We start from the raw sequence: 12,807 nt of genomic DNA on the forward strand, positions 1-12,807 counted from the left end.
TAATACATGATGGAGGGATGTGAAATTGTTTTATATCAGAGTCTTTTATATCAAGACATTTCTCAAAACCAGAATATGATCAGGGTGACTTTTGAACACTGGAAAATCATGTACTCATCCCGGCAGTAGCCCCCGTGGCACTCAAAATTTCCCTGGAATTTTCTAGTTATTATTATTATTATTATTATTATTATTATTATTAATATTATTATTATTATTATTATTGTTGTTATTATTATTAACAATGAGCTAATGGACACATGCATTTCCCCTAGGGGATAAATAAAGTATCTATCTATCTATCTATCTATCTATCTATCTATCTATCTATCTATCTATCTATCTTCTCTACTTGTATGTAAGCTACCATGCTATCTACAAGTATAGGGCATCATTGTTGATATAACATATTTATGATATTGTGTTTGTTTAGCAGTTTTGGGGGCTAATGTGGGCAGCCTCTGCAACTTGTTTTACAAGTTATAAATAGGGAATTTGACTTGAAAAGATTTTTTTTTTGCCTTAATCCCTGTATGGAGAGTGGAGGGAAAGGAGACGAGGAAGACTGTACAGGAAGAACAGTGAACGAGATAGAGGAGGAAATGTACAGAAGTTATTACAGCACCTGAAAATTCTTTATTCCTTACAACAAAATAGAAAAATTAAGTGAAGCAATGAGAATCTGTTAACCAAAGTATTTTATCTAATGGAGTGCTTAGATTTTTTATGTAAAGAGACAAAGGCGTCTCATCATTTAACGTCAGATTTATGCTGTTGCTGGTTAACGAAATAAGACTCAATGTGGAGGCTGTTGTTATCACTGTAAACTGCATATGACAGTTTTGGATTTTGTCAGTTTTGGAACCGAAAGCAGAGACAGAGGTACAAAGCTAAAAATGAAAAGTGGTTTTAATGTAAACGAACAAGGGAAGAGGAGGTTGGTGGCCGGTGTGGGCTGGAGACTGGCAGACGGGGAGCTACTGTCACAATCCACCTCTGCGCCTACCTGATCTCTCTGGTGTTTTTCCCCTCCCCCCGCCTCTGTCTCACTCTCCACTCTTCCACACCTCCTCATCAGCCTCACTGTCCCCACTTGTTGCTCCCAGCTGCATTCCATCTCCAATTAAGCCAGTATTTAAGCAGCCTTGTTCCACTCACTCATTGCCAGATTGTTCTCCATATTCATACAAGACTTTCCAGCGTTCATCACCAGACTGACTTCCTGGTATTGACCCCACTTGTTTCTGACCATCCTGCCTCGTCTCTGCCCTGGTAAATGCCTCAGCCTTCTGTCCCTGACCACGAGCTCCGTCTGTGCCCTTCATGGTTCCCATCTGCCTGTCCCTGTGGCTGTTTGGCGTTCCCCAGCTCAGACGTTGCCACGTGAATTTCTCACCTGTCTTACCTGTGGGATTCTCACCGTCAGAGACTCCTGCTTCGTCAACCCGGCTTTCTTCATGGGTTCGACTTGTGAGTACTTCCCTGCTTGTTTCCTAATTCTGCGTTTGGCTCTGATTACCCGCCTGCCTGCTCCTTCCTGGTTTGTCCGCCCCCCTGACTGCTCACCTGGTTCCGATTTTCCTGCTCCCTGCCCCAACTCTGTCCATGAGAGATTGTTGTTTGATTGAAGGGATATTGCTGTCAGGTGTTCCTGACATGTTAAGTGAGTATCAGTGATGGGAGAAGGTGCCTCAATAACCCCAAAGACTGTCAGTTGTTAACACTGGATCGCTGGACAGTAGCATTGTCTGTTTGGTGTATATCTATGACCGATATATTCTACTGTCAGTCTGAGTGTCCTTCATCATGGTGGTTTCTTCCATTTTCTCTGGTTATCAATCCATCAACAGACAGATTATCCTGTGCTAAGGCTGTTTTATTACATCAGAGGAGAACTGGAAGCCTGCAGCCAACTGTTATTTTCATTAAAAGTTGTACTTTGTTTTTTCTACCATTGGAGCCTTCTGTAGCCGTTTAATGGCACGGACTGGAGAATTAGCTCCACCAGCTGTTTATCTTGATGAACCAGCTCCTGGTCTGGTTCTCCTGGACTTGTGAGTTTCCTGTCATCTCTTAACATAAAGACAGAAATACTGATGAAGGAAAATAAATGAAGACAAATGGCAAGGATTTTCAAGCTGGTTTTCATGAGCTGGCTGCTCTGTGTTTGCTGATAATCAGTGCTTACTGTGTGTGTCACTGAACTTTTTCCGTTTATGCCATTGTTGTTCATATTTATTGCTGTAATCCACATCTTTTAATGCTATTCATATTTAGTTGTTCTTCCTGTGTGTCAGTCACTTGAATCAGCATCTCACTGACTGAATGTTTCTCTGCATGTTTGTTCACCTACAGATATTTTATTTATTTTATTTTATTTTTTATTTTTTTTGAATGAATTTGTGAAGGACATGACCCGTAGTCCTCAAAGTGAGTGAGCAACCGGAGTTACTGTCAGTTAATCACAGCTACTGTGAGAAATATTAACCAGTCAGTACAGACTCCCACATGTCTCAGGTCGATTGTACCAGATAACTGCAGAGGCTATTAGCACTGCAGTTGTCAGTTGTCTCCAGCCTCCTTCTCTTCCAAAAAGTTATCTGCTACACCTTTTATGTAAGATGCCTATTCTATAATAAGAAGCAGCTTTTACTCACTTTGCGTTGTATATTTGAATCTGTCCCTGAGGCTTCACATTAATTCTTTGGCTCTGATTGCTTATTGAACTGTGGCCTTGCCTGCATAGCTCTGATTGTGGAAAACAAAAGACATTTTCTCACATTTCTCAGGATGCTGCAGTTGCATTTTGAAAGGAGCCAGTGTCCCGTGGGTTTGAGTCATTCTCAGGATTTTACTCACACTCAAAAGGAAATAACTGGGAGGGACTGAAAGGAGATGATAAGGCATTTGATACGCTGTGTTGAATTATGGAGAACAAAAGCAAAATGTTATCTTTTATCTGAAAAACAAAGCAGGGCACAGATATTCTCTCTGCAGCTGTGCATACTTTGGAAAGACTTTTTATTAAAGTTTTTGCAGCCAGAGGCAAAACTGGGACCTGCATCAACCACTGACTGTATACAGTAAAATCACTAATATTGTACTTTCCTTGACTTTAAAGGCTAAAAGGAGGATCTGACCTTTTTGAAGCTCTCAGCAGCTGCAGGAATCTAGGACAGACTCTTCACATGATCTGTACAGGCGTGTGCTTTCAAAGGTTCTGGTTGCTCACAACATCTCGTCGGACAAAAAACCCAGTTTACAGTATACTGTCTCCCATCTGCTCCCAACAATGGTGAGGGATGGTGACTGATCTCTCCCTGTATAAGGGCAATTTACCTGTAGATAAAGAGGAAATACCTTTTTGTCATAGATATGGATTAAAATCCAGAACTTCATTTAAACCATCATGTTCGCCGTGTTTAGTGTAATCAGTATGCTTCTTCTTTTCAGTTGTTTATTGACACCATCTCCCCTTGGATCAGGTAAGGCTATTTCTAAACCTTTAAACTTCTAAACCTTAAAAATGATATAGTGGACATAAAGAAACTATCTTGATGTCTATGTTGAAGAGCAGTTTTAGTTTAGTTAGTTTTTTTTTTTTTTTAGTACTTTAGCCAATAAGAACTCAGTTTAAATTATTTGTAATTCATACGCTGATGTTGCTAAACTCGCAGCGTGGATATAATCTTTCCAAACTATCTACTCCAGAAATAGTTGTAGCTGAAACCTCACTGATGTGTGCTAATAGTGTTAGGGATCTGAAAACAGGCTCTTTAGTGGGCCTAAGAAATTCTGCTAGTTTATGAAGGAGACTGTTCTGTTTTATGTTTCCTGTCTAGGAGGCCAGAGCAGGGTTAGGGGCAGGGCAAAAGACTCAAACTCAGCAGAGCTTTCCTTTCCATTTCCAGAGTAGACCTTTTTCAGGAATGGATGGTGAGATGTGGTCCACAGGATCCAGAGGTTGCTGACTGCAGAGAGAAGGCTGTGAATTTAGGAACACTCACATATTCTACATGCAACTCCAGGTACGAACTACAGTACATACTTCAGTTTAAAAACCTTCACTAGCTAAGACTAAACCTTATTTGTTTTGTTTGTTTGCCCTCTTCTTTATTTTTATTTTTTTAGATAGATACAGTAGTTAGAGGATATAAAGTGTTGGGACTCATCATTCAAGAGACCAGATGTTTCTTTGCCTCCAGTGGACAAAGGAACTCACACCCCACAGTTGCTCATTGTTCACACCTGGGGACGACCCTTCCCTCCCACGGACCCCACTGGCCAGCCAGTGTGGGTCAGCGTGTGACATTTGATCCCCAAGGGTGTCACCAAACAAAACCAGATCTCTCTCTCTTTCTTCCTTCTTGGTTTGCTTTGGAGAGCAGCTCCTGCTCTTCAAATGGCAACAAGGCCCCAGCCCAGGTCAGCTCTGCTACCTCAGAAACCAGCTTTCTCGCCGGCCTGCTCACAGCAGCCTGCAAACACTCTTCTCCTCAACAGCAGCGACCTGCTTCGGATTAACTGAGTGAACCAGATTCTCTTCAGAATCACCAGCTACGACACAAGGCCAGCTGATTTTACAAGCTACAGGAGTCATAGCAGAGTTAGCAAGGAACAGCTAACTCTGTGAGGAGAACAAAGGAGATAACAGCAAAGCAACACAGCCAGACAGGACTTTACTCCACCAGGAAGCCTCCCAACTCACTGGACTTTACAACAACACTGGAAAGGACCTCTGTTTGTTCCAAGGACTGGGTAACGTTAACTGACTGGGCCTAACCTTTCCCAGCACAGCATAGCTAAGCTGCAGAAGTCTTAACTTTGTTAATTTACTTGTTGGTTGGTGTCTTGTTGTTGTAATGTTTGCTTAGGTTGTGGTCAGTCATACAGTTAATTGGGTACTCGTATGTTCACACAGATAGTAGTATGTCTCAGTTCTAGAACCTGCTAACCTCCTCCCTCTAACCTGGTACCTTTTTAGATTACATGAGCTAGGCTAACAAAGAAACTCACACCTTCCCTCCCACACACACACACACACACACACACACCAGGTGGTCTCAGCGGCCATTTGAGTAGTTTCTTTGTTTACCGCCATCTTGTGTAGTCTTCTTTGTTCAGGTCATGTGGTCACAGTGACCGCTTTTAATCGGCCATCTTGCCTTTGTTTGTGTCCCCACAGACACACACACCTGTATATACTAGATAAGTCATTGTGTTTTACTCTGCTCCATTGTAAATAAATGCCTTTAAGTATAACTACTGGTGTGTTTAATGTTGCACAAGCGTGAATATTGCCAACCTTTACTTTGTAGAATTCCAATCCTTCAACTTTAACTTACTGTTATGGTAATTTGGTTATAGTTAGTAAACTAATTGTTAATCAGAGTGGCATATTAATGGTAATAAATTGAGACTAAAACCATATTGGCTATTTTGCCTATTAGTTTAGGCTGGTGCCCCGAGGACTTTAATTAATTTTAAAGTTATTATTTAACATTAATATTTTTCTTAATTTATGATAAATTGATAGCAACCAAAATCCAACATATTTGGTGTCCAGCTCATGAAGTAGAGCTCAAACCCAACAAAAGCTTTTCACTGTTTGTTCAGCTTGTGGCTAAAAATCAGCAGATGTGTTCCTGCTCCACATCACACAGTGGGGTCTCAAGCTCAGAGGGAGACAGAGAAAAATAAACACACTATGGAGTGTGTTTGTGTGCATGTGAGCTTGAGTATGCTTTCTGTCTGACCTAATGAATTCCTTTTTCAGTCATTTCCAGAGCTTTAGATTTAGAAATAAGACAGTGGTGGCTGTCTTTAGCTCACCAAAACACAAGAATCAATATAATGGGAAGACACCATCACAAAACACAAGTATATTAGAATTACTGCCTTGCGTTTGTATTCCCCTGCCAAAAAGCCAGGTTGCAGCAAATATGGTCACAATCTCCCTCATCCCAGCATTGAATAATAGCCAGAAGTGTTTTTGCGTAATATTATAACATCACAGTGAAGTTCATCTTTGACCCTTTGAATATCAAATGTCATAATTTTATCCTTTTTAAACATTTTTGTTTAATTGTGTCATAATTAGCATATGAATGGCCATGACCTTTGATCACCAAATTCTAGTGTAAATTTGTATGAAATTCCTTCCAGGCGTTACTGAAATATCATGTTCACGAGAATGGGACGTAGTGACTGACAACCCGAAAACAAAATGATTCAAAAACATTATAAATTGAGATAAAACCAGGAACATAACACACATTTTTCTTCCACTATATGAAAATAAAGTGAATGATATCTGTGAAAGTTCAGAAGTGACTAGCTGTTATTGTATCTGAACTTGAATTGAAAGTTACAGTCAACTCTTTGTGAGACCCCACTGACTCACTGAGTATGTTGCAGTGTTCAGACGAACTGGATGCCACCACATTAAAAGTACAACACAATTAACGGCATTGACCACAGTGTGACCCTGAGGAAACAAAGGGAACAAGCCTCAGAACACATGACCCTTGCATCACCGTGTGTAATTATAACATCCCACATAAAAGGCACCTTTGTTTCAGGGAGTAGGAGACTGCACCGACCCACTGAGGGCTGTGAGTGGGACAGTTTCACCAGGCTGATTTGTTGTTGTGTACTTCATGTTGTGTTGATTACAAAAGCTGCTGACCCTCAGTCGTGTGGCCATCAATGAACAAGTATCTAAACAAATTTGCAGTCATTGTGGATGTAATTAAGCAAAGGGTCAGATCCAGGCCATCTGGACTCTCAGGAAATATTGCATTACAGTACTGTGGCATCCTCAGTGGCTAATGTATATTTATGAGCAGTTTGTTTTAATTTTTCAGTTCAGCTTTAGAAATGTCATCACGATCAGTACAAATGGTTTCAATTCAAGTGTGACAATTGTCACTGATTCACTTACAGAAATGATTCATTTAGTAGATGGATGCGTCAGAAACCTGCGTTTATACCTGATGTTCACATTCACTCATTCACTGGGTGATAGACTGTTGGTCCATGATAGAAACACTGTAAAACACCCCCCACCCATCCGACATAACACAACCATAAACCATGTGTGGTTTATCATTTGATATCATTTCATAATTTTGTTGTCCGTTTGTGAGAATTGTGAGGAAAACAATGATATGATATTAATGTTACAAACGACTTCACCAGAAATGTGGAAACAGTTGAGTCTTCAGTTTGTTCTTTTCTGAATGACCCAGTGTTTTTTCTGATGCCCCACTTTAGTCTCATTGAATTGAAGTGAATGAGGGAGCAATGTTTTATAGGGAGTGCTAATATCAGTCTGAACACCACCTGAGCCCTGAGATACATTGGAGATAAAGAGGCAAACATGATCCCTGGGCCCGGGTTCATACATTATTACGGTTTAGATATGGAGGAGTGTGTGTGTGTTTCACGTGCTCTAGAGCCAATGATTTCTCAGGGACATTTGGAATTTGGTGTCCTTTTTCTTAACATTGAAAAAGAGAATTGCACGAACAAGACAAGCAACCAAAATGTAGATGTATTTCTTTAGCATAACATCTGATATTCAGATAGTAGCGAAGTAATCTCACAATAAAACTGACATGACAGGGGAAGATATGAAATATGAACTCATTAGTTTGTCATTTATCTATACATCATGTTCAGGCATGCATGGCGCTGCAGACAATATCAACTCATTAGTATACCATATCAGAGAAGACATTTAACAGGAGTTACAGAACACTGTCCTGTCTATTCACTCCTGAAGTCCCTCTTCGTGATACGCAAATGTTTGTCCAAATGATCTTAACTGAGTTTTTATGGAAGTTTGAAAACAAACCAGCTTGACAGTGAAGCAGCACCAGACTGACACTGTCTTCATACTTCTTTGCCATCAGCCTGTGACATTTATAATCCATTAGCTCCATGTCAGCTTCCTCTATGCCATCTGTTTACTGACTAATGGCTTGTTTGGGCAGCAAAGATGCAGTAGTTCCATGGAGGTATTTAATGTGTGCACGGAGATAATTACAATACAACAAGTCTTCCAACCTAAACAACCTCGTTAGTTTTTTCCAACTAACGAGAGTGGCGTACCGACCGTTGCCTTGGTTACTGTAATAACGGTCATGGCCTGGTTAGGTTTAGGCACAAAAACTACTTGGTTAGGTTTAGGGAAAGCTCATTGGGTTAAAATAAGTACTTCCTCAACATCAGATGATCTTTGTTTCCATGGTTACAATAACCATAACAGATATGGATAATAGAAACAATATAAATTACACATTTCTACATTGGCCAACAAGGACAAACATGCTGGAATTGCCCAAAACACTTCCAATAGGACAAACAAGCTGCAAATTCATAAACAATATAGATTCAAAAACACATACGAAAACACAAAACAAATACAACAACGGGAATGTGCTGCCCCTTTAGGAGACCAGCAGCAGTGAAGACTCAACAGAAGTTATGGCAAATGTAAAAGTTGCTATACCCTGTTGACTTTCCTACATGTTATCTGGAGGATTGCTACTGTAAAATACAGATCTACACACTACTGCAGAGATATGATTTGAATTAAGTGTGATTACTCACTGGCATACACCATCTCCTGCAGAAGCTCCTATTATCCCTTAAATGTAGTGTTGTGTATCATCGTACAAATTACATGCACAGAAAAACAACACAATAAACACAGATGGAGGGAAAAAAATCTAGAGAGTTGTTTGGCATAGGTTACCTGGCATAGACTTTCGGTGTGTGCCTGTCATTTTGGGTGCAGGACAGTCGCAGGGGCCAAGTCAAGGTCTGAATTCCTTTTCTTGTCCAACCATGCAGTCACCACTGCTGGAAAGCCTTACCAGTGTTAAGATGGCTCTGTTTTTGTTCTTCTGAACTTCTCTTTGGCTGTTTCTTGGTCATCTTTCCATCTTTACAGTGCAATTACATTGTGGGGTATATTTCACTGTCAGTGCGTCAGGTAGAAATTTCTTCCATGTGCTTCCATTCCAAACACCACACAGTGTGGCAGGAGAGTAGACTGCTCCTTCTTCTCCTGATAAAATTGGCACTATCCATCAGCATGTTCCTGCTTTACCATCTGACGCTCCGAGTAGCCCCTTTCACTCATCTACCATCTTTCTATCCCTTGTCCTGTGCAGGAACCCAAACACCCCATGTTGCTGAGTGGCTGGAATGGCTCGGTGTGAGATATTTTATTCATTTCCAATTTACAGAGCCATGGCTGTGTAGGAAGACCTGATTTATTTATTTTTTTTTTTTTTCAGCACACACACAGAATGGACAGCTAGCGGACCATCAGGAAATATTAACTGAATTTAATAAACAGTGTATGAGATTAGAATCGTTTACTCCATCTTTAATGCAGGCCTGCATTTACAGATTATTTTGCTATGTGGGGGCAACAGAAACCTTACCTTTATAAACATCACCTTTCACTGAAGCTGAAATGTTGAATTTGTTATCAGACTGTTGCTTATGCCCACATCCAGCTGTTACAGGGCAACACTATCATTCATGTGGAGTGGTGTTTGTGTCTACCTGATGAATTTAAGTCCAATATTCCCTCTCTTTTAGCTCTGTTTTTGGTCTCTACCAACTCCCCAGGGAAATATCTGACTCTTTGGCTGCAAAACACTCCACTATCTTCACCAGCTGGTCTCTAACTGTGTCTGTCTGCTGTTGCTGTTGAGCAGGGCATGGACAGTGGCTTTTTCCAGCTGTTTCTCTGATAGAAACATCACAACAACATTGTGACGCCCACCCATTTTGGCTGTTGGGGAGGAGGCTTGCTTGTGTTTATTTCTCTTCTAGGTTCCAGTGGGTGTGGCTGGGTAATGGCTTATTGGGTACACCTAGGGCCAGTGTTCCCAGGGCTATTTGAATCCCCCACAATTTCTTCCTGAGGAGCGACACACAGACGGAAACGTTGCTCCAGATGCTTCATGTCTTCTTGTTTCTTGACCATCCAACACTTCATATACCACTCTTCACTCATGCACTTACGCTATCACTACTGATAGACTGACTCCCACACCTCACAGTATTTTTGATTCGATTAGATTTGAGTTGACTTTGGTTAAAAATAAATAAGTGTCTCTTTGCTTTAACTCCATGTGTTGCCTCCCGTTTTCCTTGTCATGGTTTTGAGCCAGTCGTGACAAATTGGGGGCCCGTCCGATTTTGGTGTGTTGTTTGATTTTGTGCAATTATCTTTGTGTGAATTGCATCCAGGTGTTTCTGGTTGCAGGGGTTTTTTTTCTCTGGCAGTCTGAGTGGAGAAACAGTGGTGGGGTTGGTATGTATGTCACCTGGATGGGCGGGGTTTATTTGAGTATTCTTTAATTGCATGTGTTGATTGCGATTCATTAGGAAAAGCAGAGATAAGGGAACTCGCCGGGTTGGCGGGAGTATTTGTGTTCGAAGTCCTGCGTTTGTTGACCAAAGGAAGGTAAGTGTTACCATGCTGGTGTGTAAGTGTGTAAGGAGCTAAAGTGAATTTCCCCTGCTCGCATTGCAGCGTGGTTCCTTTGAGCTTGGCTGTTTTGTTGTTTTTGTAGTGTTGGGGTGAACGCGGTTAGAGCATTTGTCTTGGGAGCATGGCCGTGGTTGTGGGGGGGTTGCCAGTGACTGGTCGCTTCTCCACGCCACCGGTCACTAGTGCATAAGAACCCACTGCAACTAACCTCATGAAGACTAGAAGTGAATTATTTTAGTATTTGGTTAGGCAGATAGAGGGGACGCCCCTGTTGCTTTCTTTACAGTCAGCATGTTAACTACTACATTTATTTGATCAATGTGTGTAAGATGGTTAGAGTTGATAGCTGTACAAAGGAACAGTTATTAAAAAATTGCAGACGACTACAATGTTGGAATAAGTGATAAAAGGCTCAAAGAAACTGTTAAATCTATTTTAAAGGCCAACCTATATGAAATGGATGGGTTACCAGGTAAGCCTACAGCAGGAGGTACGGTTGAAGGTGCTGCTGGTGTGTCTTAACCATTACACCAGAATACTGGTTTGTCTTTTGAACAGCAAAAGGAATTGCCTTTGTTGCAGATAGAACATGACAGATTAAAGCAAAGAGCTGAAGTGGAGAAGCAATTGGCTTTAGAAAAGATGAAGTGTGAAACAGAGCAGGCCAGAATTACTTTTGAGCATGAGAAACTTAATTTGCTCAAAGAGGGTAAGTTTGGCAGTGAAGCTGTTCAGTGACCAGGTGTGCTTAAATTCTATGAAATGGTTCCTGAGGCTTATCGCCAGTTATTTAGAAATGGCAGGAAGGAGGATAGACAGTCCTACCTTGAGTTTGCACATGGTTTATTGAATAACTTTAATCGCTGGCGTACAGCTTCTGAAGTGGAGACTTTTGAAGTGTGATCTCGTTGTTTTGGAGCCATTTAAGAATGCCGTCCCCAGCCATATTGCCACTTATATAGCAGAGCAACAGCTTAAGATAGTGGGTGAGGCCGCTGCATTAGATCTGTATGTTTTGACTCACCACAGTGACTAGCGTCAATTGCGGAATGCCAGTGCCTTTTGGCTGTTGGACATTTTGGTGCTGCAAGTCCAGTCAGGTCTGATATGAAGGGAACTTCGGGTGAAACACTCTGTCATCAGCCTACAATGCACAGAATTAGGGGGTTCTAGAGCGTTTTCACCAGACGCTGAAGTGACTGCTGCGTGCGTTTTGCACAGAGATGGGCAAAGATTGGGAAGAGGGCTTGCTATGGTTGATATTGGCAGCCAGGGAGGTGACTCAGGAGAGCACAGGCTTTAGCCCTAATGACCTGGTGTTTGTTCATTCTGTACGGGGTCCTCGGGCGGTGCTGAGGGATAATTTTAAGAGCAGTGAGACTCCAAACAATCTAATAGATTTTGTAAATTGGTTCAGGCATCGGTTGTATGTTTTGCAGGTGAGTTGGCAAAGGAGAAGTTGGTTGCAGCTCAGAAGAAGAAATTAAGCATGTCCATTACAGACAGGCTATGTGGTGCCAATTCAGTCCTGGTGATGAAGTACTGGCTCTTTTGCCAGTGGTGCGGTCTCCCTTTCAGGCCAGGTTCACCAGTCCTCACATTGTAGTAAAACAGGTGTTGGGTCTGAGCTCTACTTCATGAGCTGGACACCAAATATGTTAGATTTTGGTTGTTTAACAATTTATTGGCTATCATAAATTAAGAAAATATTAATATTAAAAATATTAATATTAAATAATAACTTTAAAATGAATTAAAGTTCACGGGGCACCAACCTAAACTAATAGGCAAAATAGCCAATACGGTTTTAGTCTCAATTTATTACCATTAATCTGGAACTCTGATTAACCATTAGCTTACTAACTATAACCAAATTACCATATCAACAGTAAAGTTGAAGGATTGGAATTCTACAAAGTAGAGGTTGGCAATATTCACACTTGTGCAACATTAAACACACCAGTAGTTATACTTAAAGACATTTGTTTACAATGGAGCAGAATAAAACACAATGTCTAATCTAGTATATACAGAGGTGGAAAAAGTACAAAAATATTGTACTCAAGTAAAAGTACCAATACTTTGATGAAATATTACTCAAGTAAAAGTAAAAGTACTCATCTGAAAATGTACTCAAGTAAAAGTAAAAAGTAGTTCATTTGAAATGTACTTTAAGTAAAAGTTACTTAGTTACTTTCTTTGTGTGGGGTGTGATGGTAGTAAAAATAAGACAAGGGGTCAGAAATCCAAAACTGTTTTGTTTTTAATTAAAGAACAAGTGTAACAAA

General features: G+C 40.8%; 1 pseudogene; it reads left to right on the plus strand.

The window, feature by feature from the left end:
- Window positions 1-12,807, plus strand: part of LOC147817124 (uncharacterized) — a 189,146-nt pseudogene that overhangs the window by 45,181 nt on the left and 131,158 nt on the right.

The sequence above is a fragment of the Seriola lalandi genome, unplaced genomic scaffold (genome assembly GCF_002814215.2).
Source record: "Seriola lalandi dorsalis isolate HSWRI2012SDOR001 ecotype SW California unplaced genomic scaffold, Sedor1 jcf7180002054972, whole genome shotgun sequence".
Taxonomy (NCBI): Eukaryota; Metazoa; Chordata; class Actinopteri; order Carangiformes; family Carangidae; genus Seriola; species Seriola lalandi.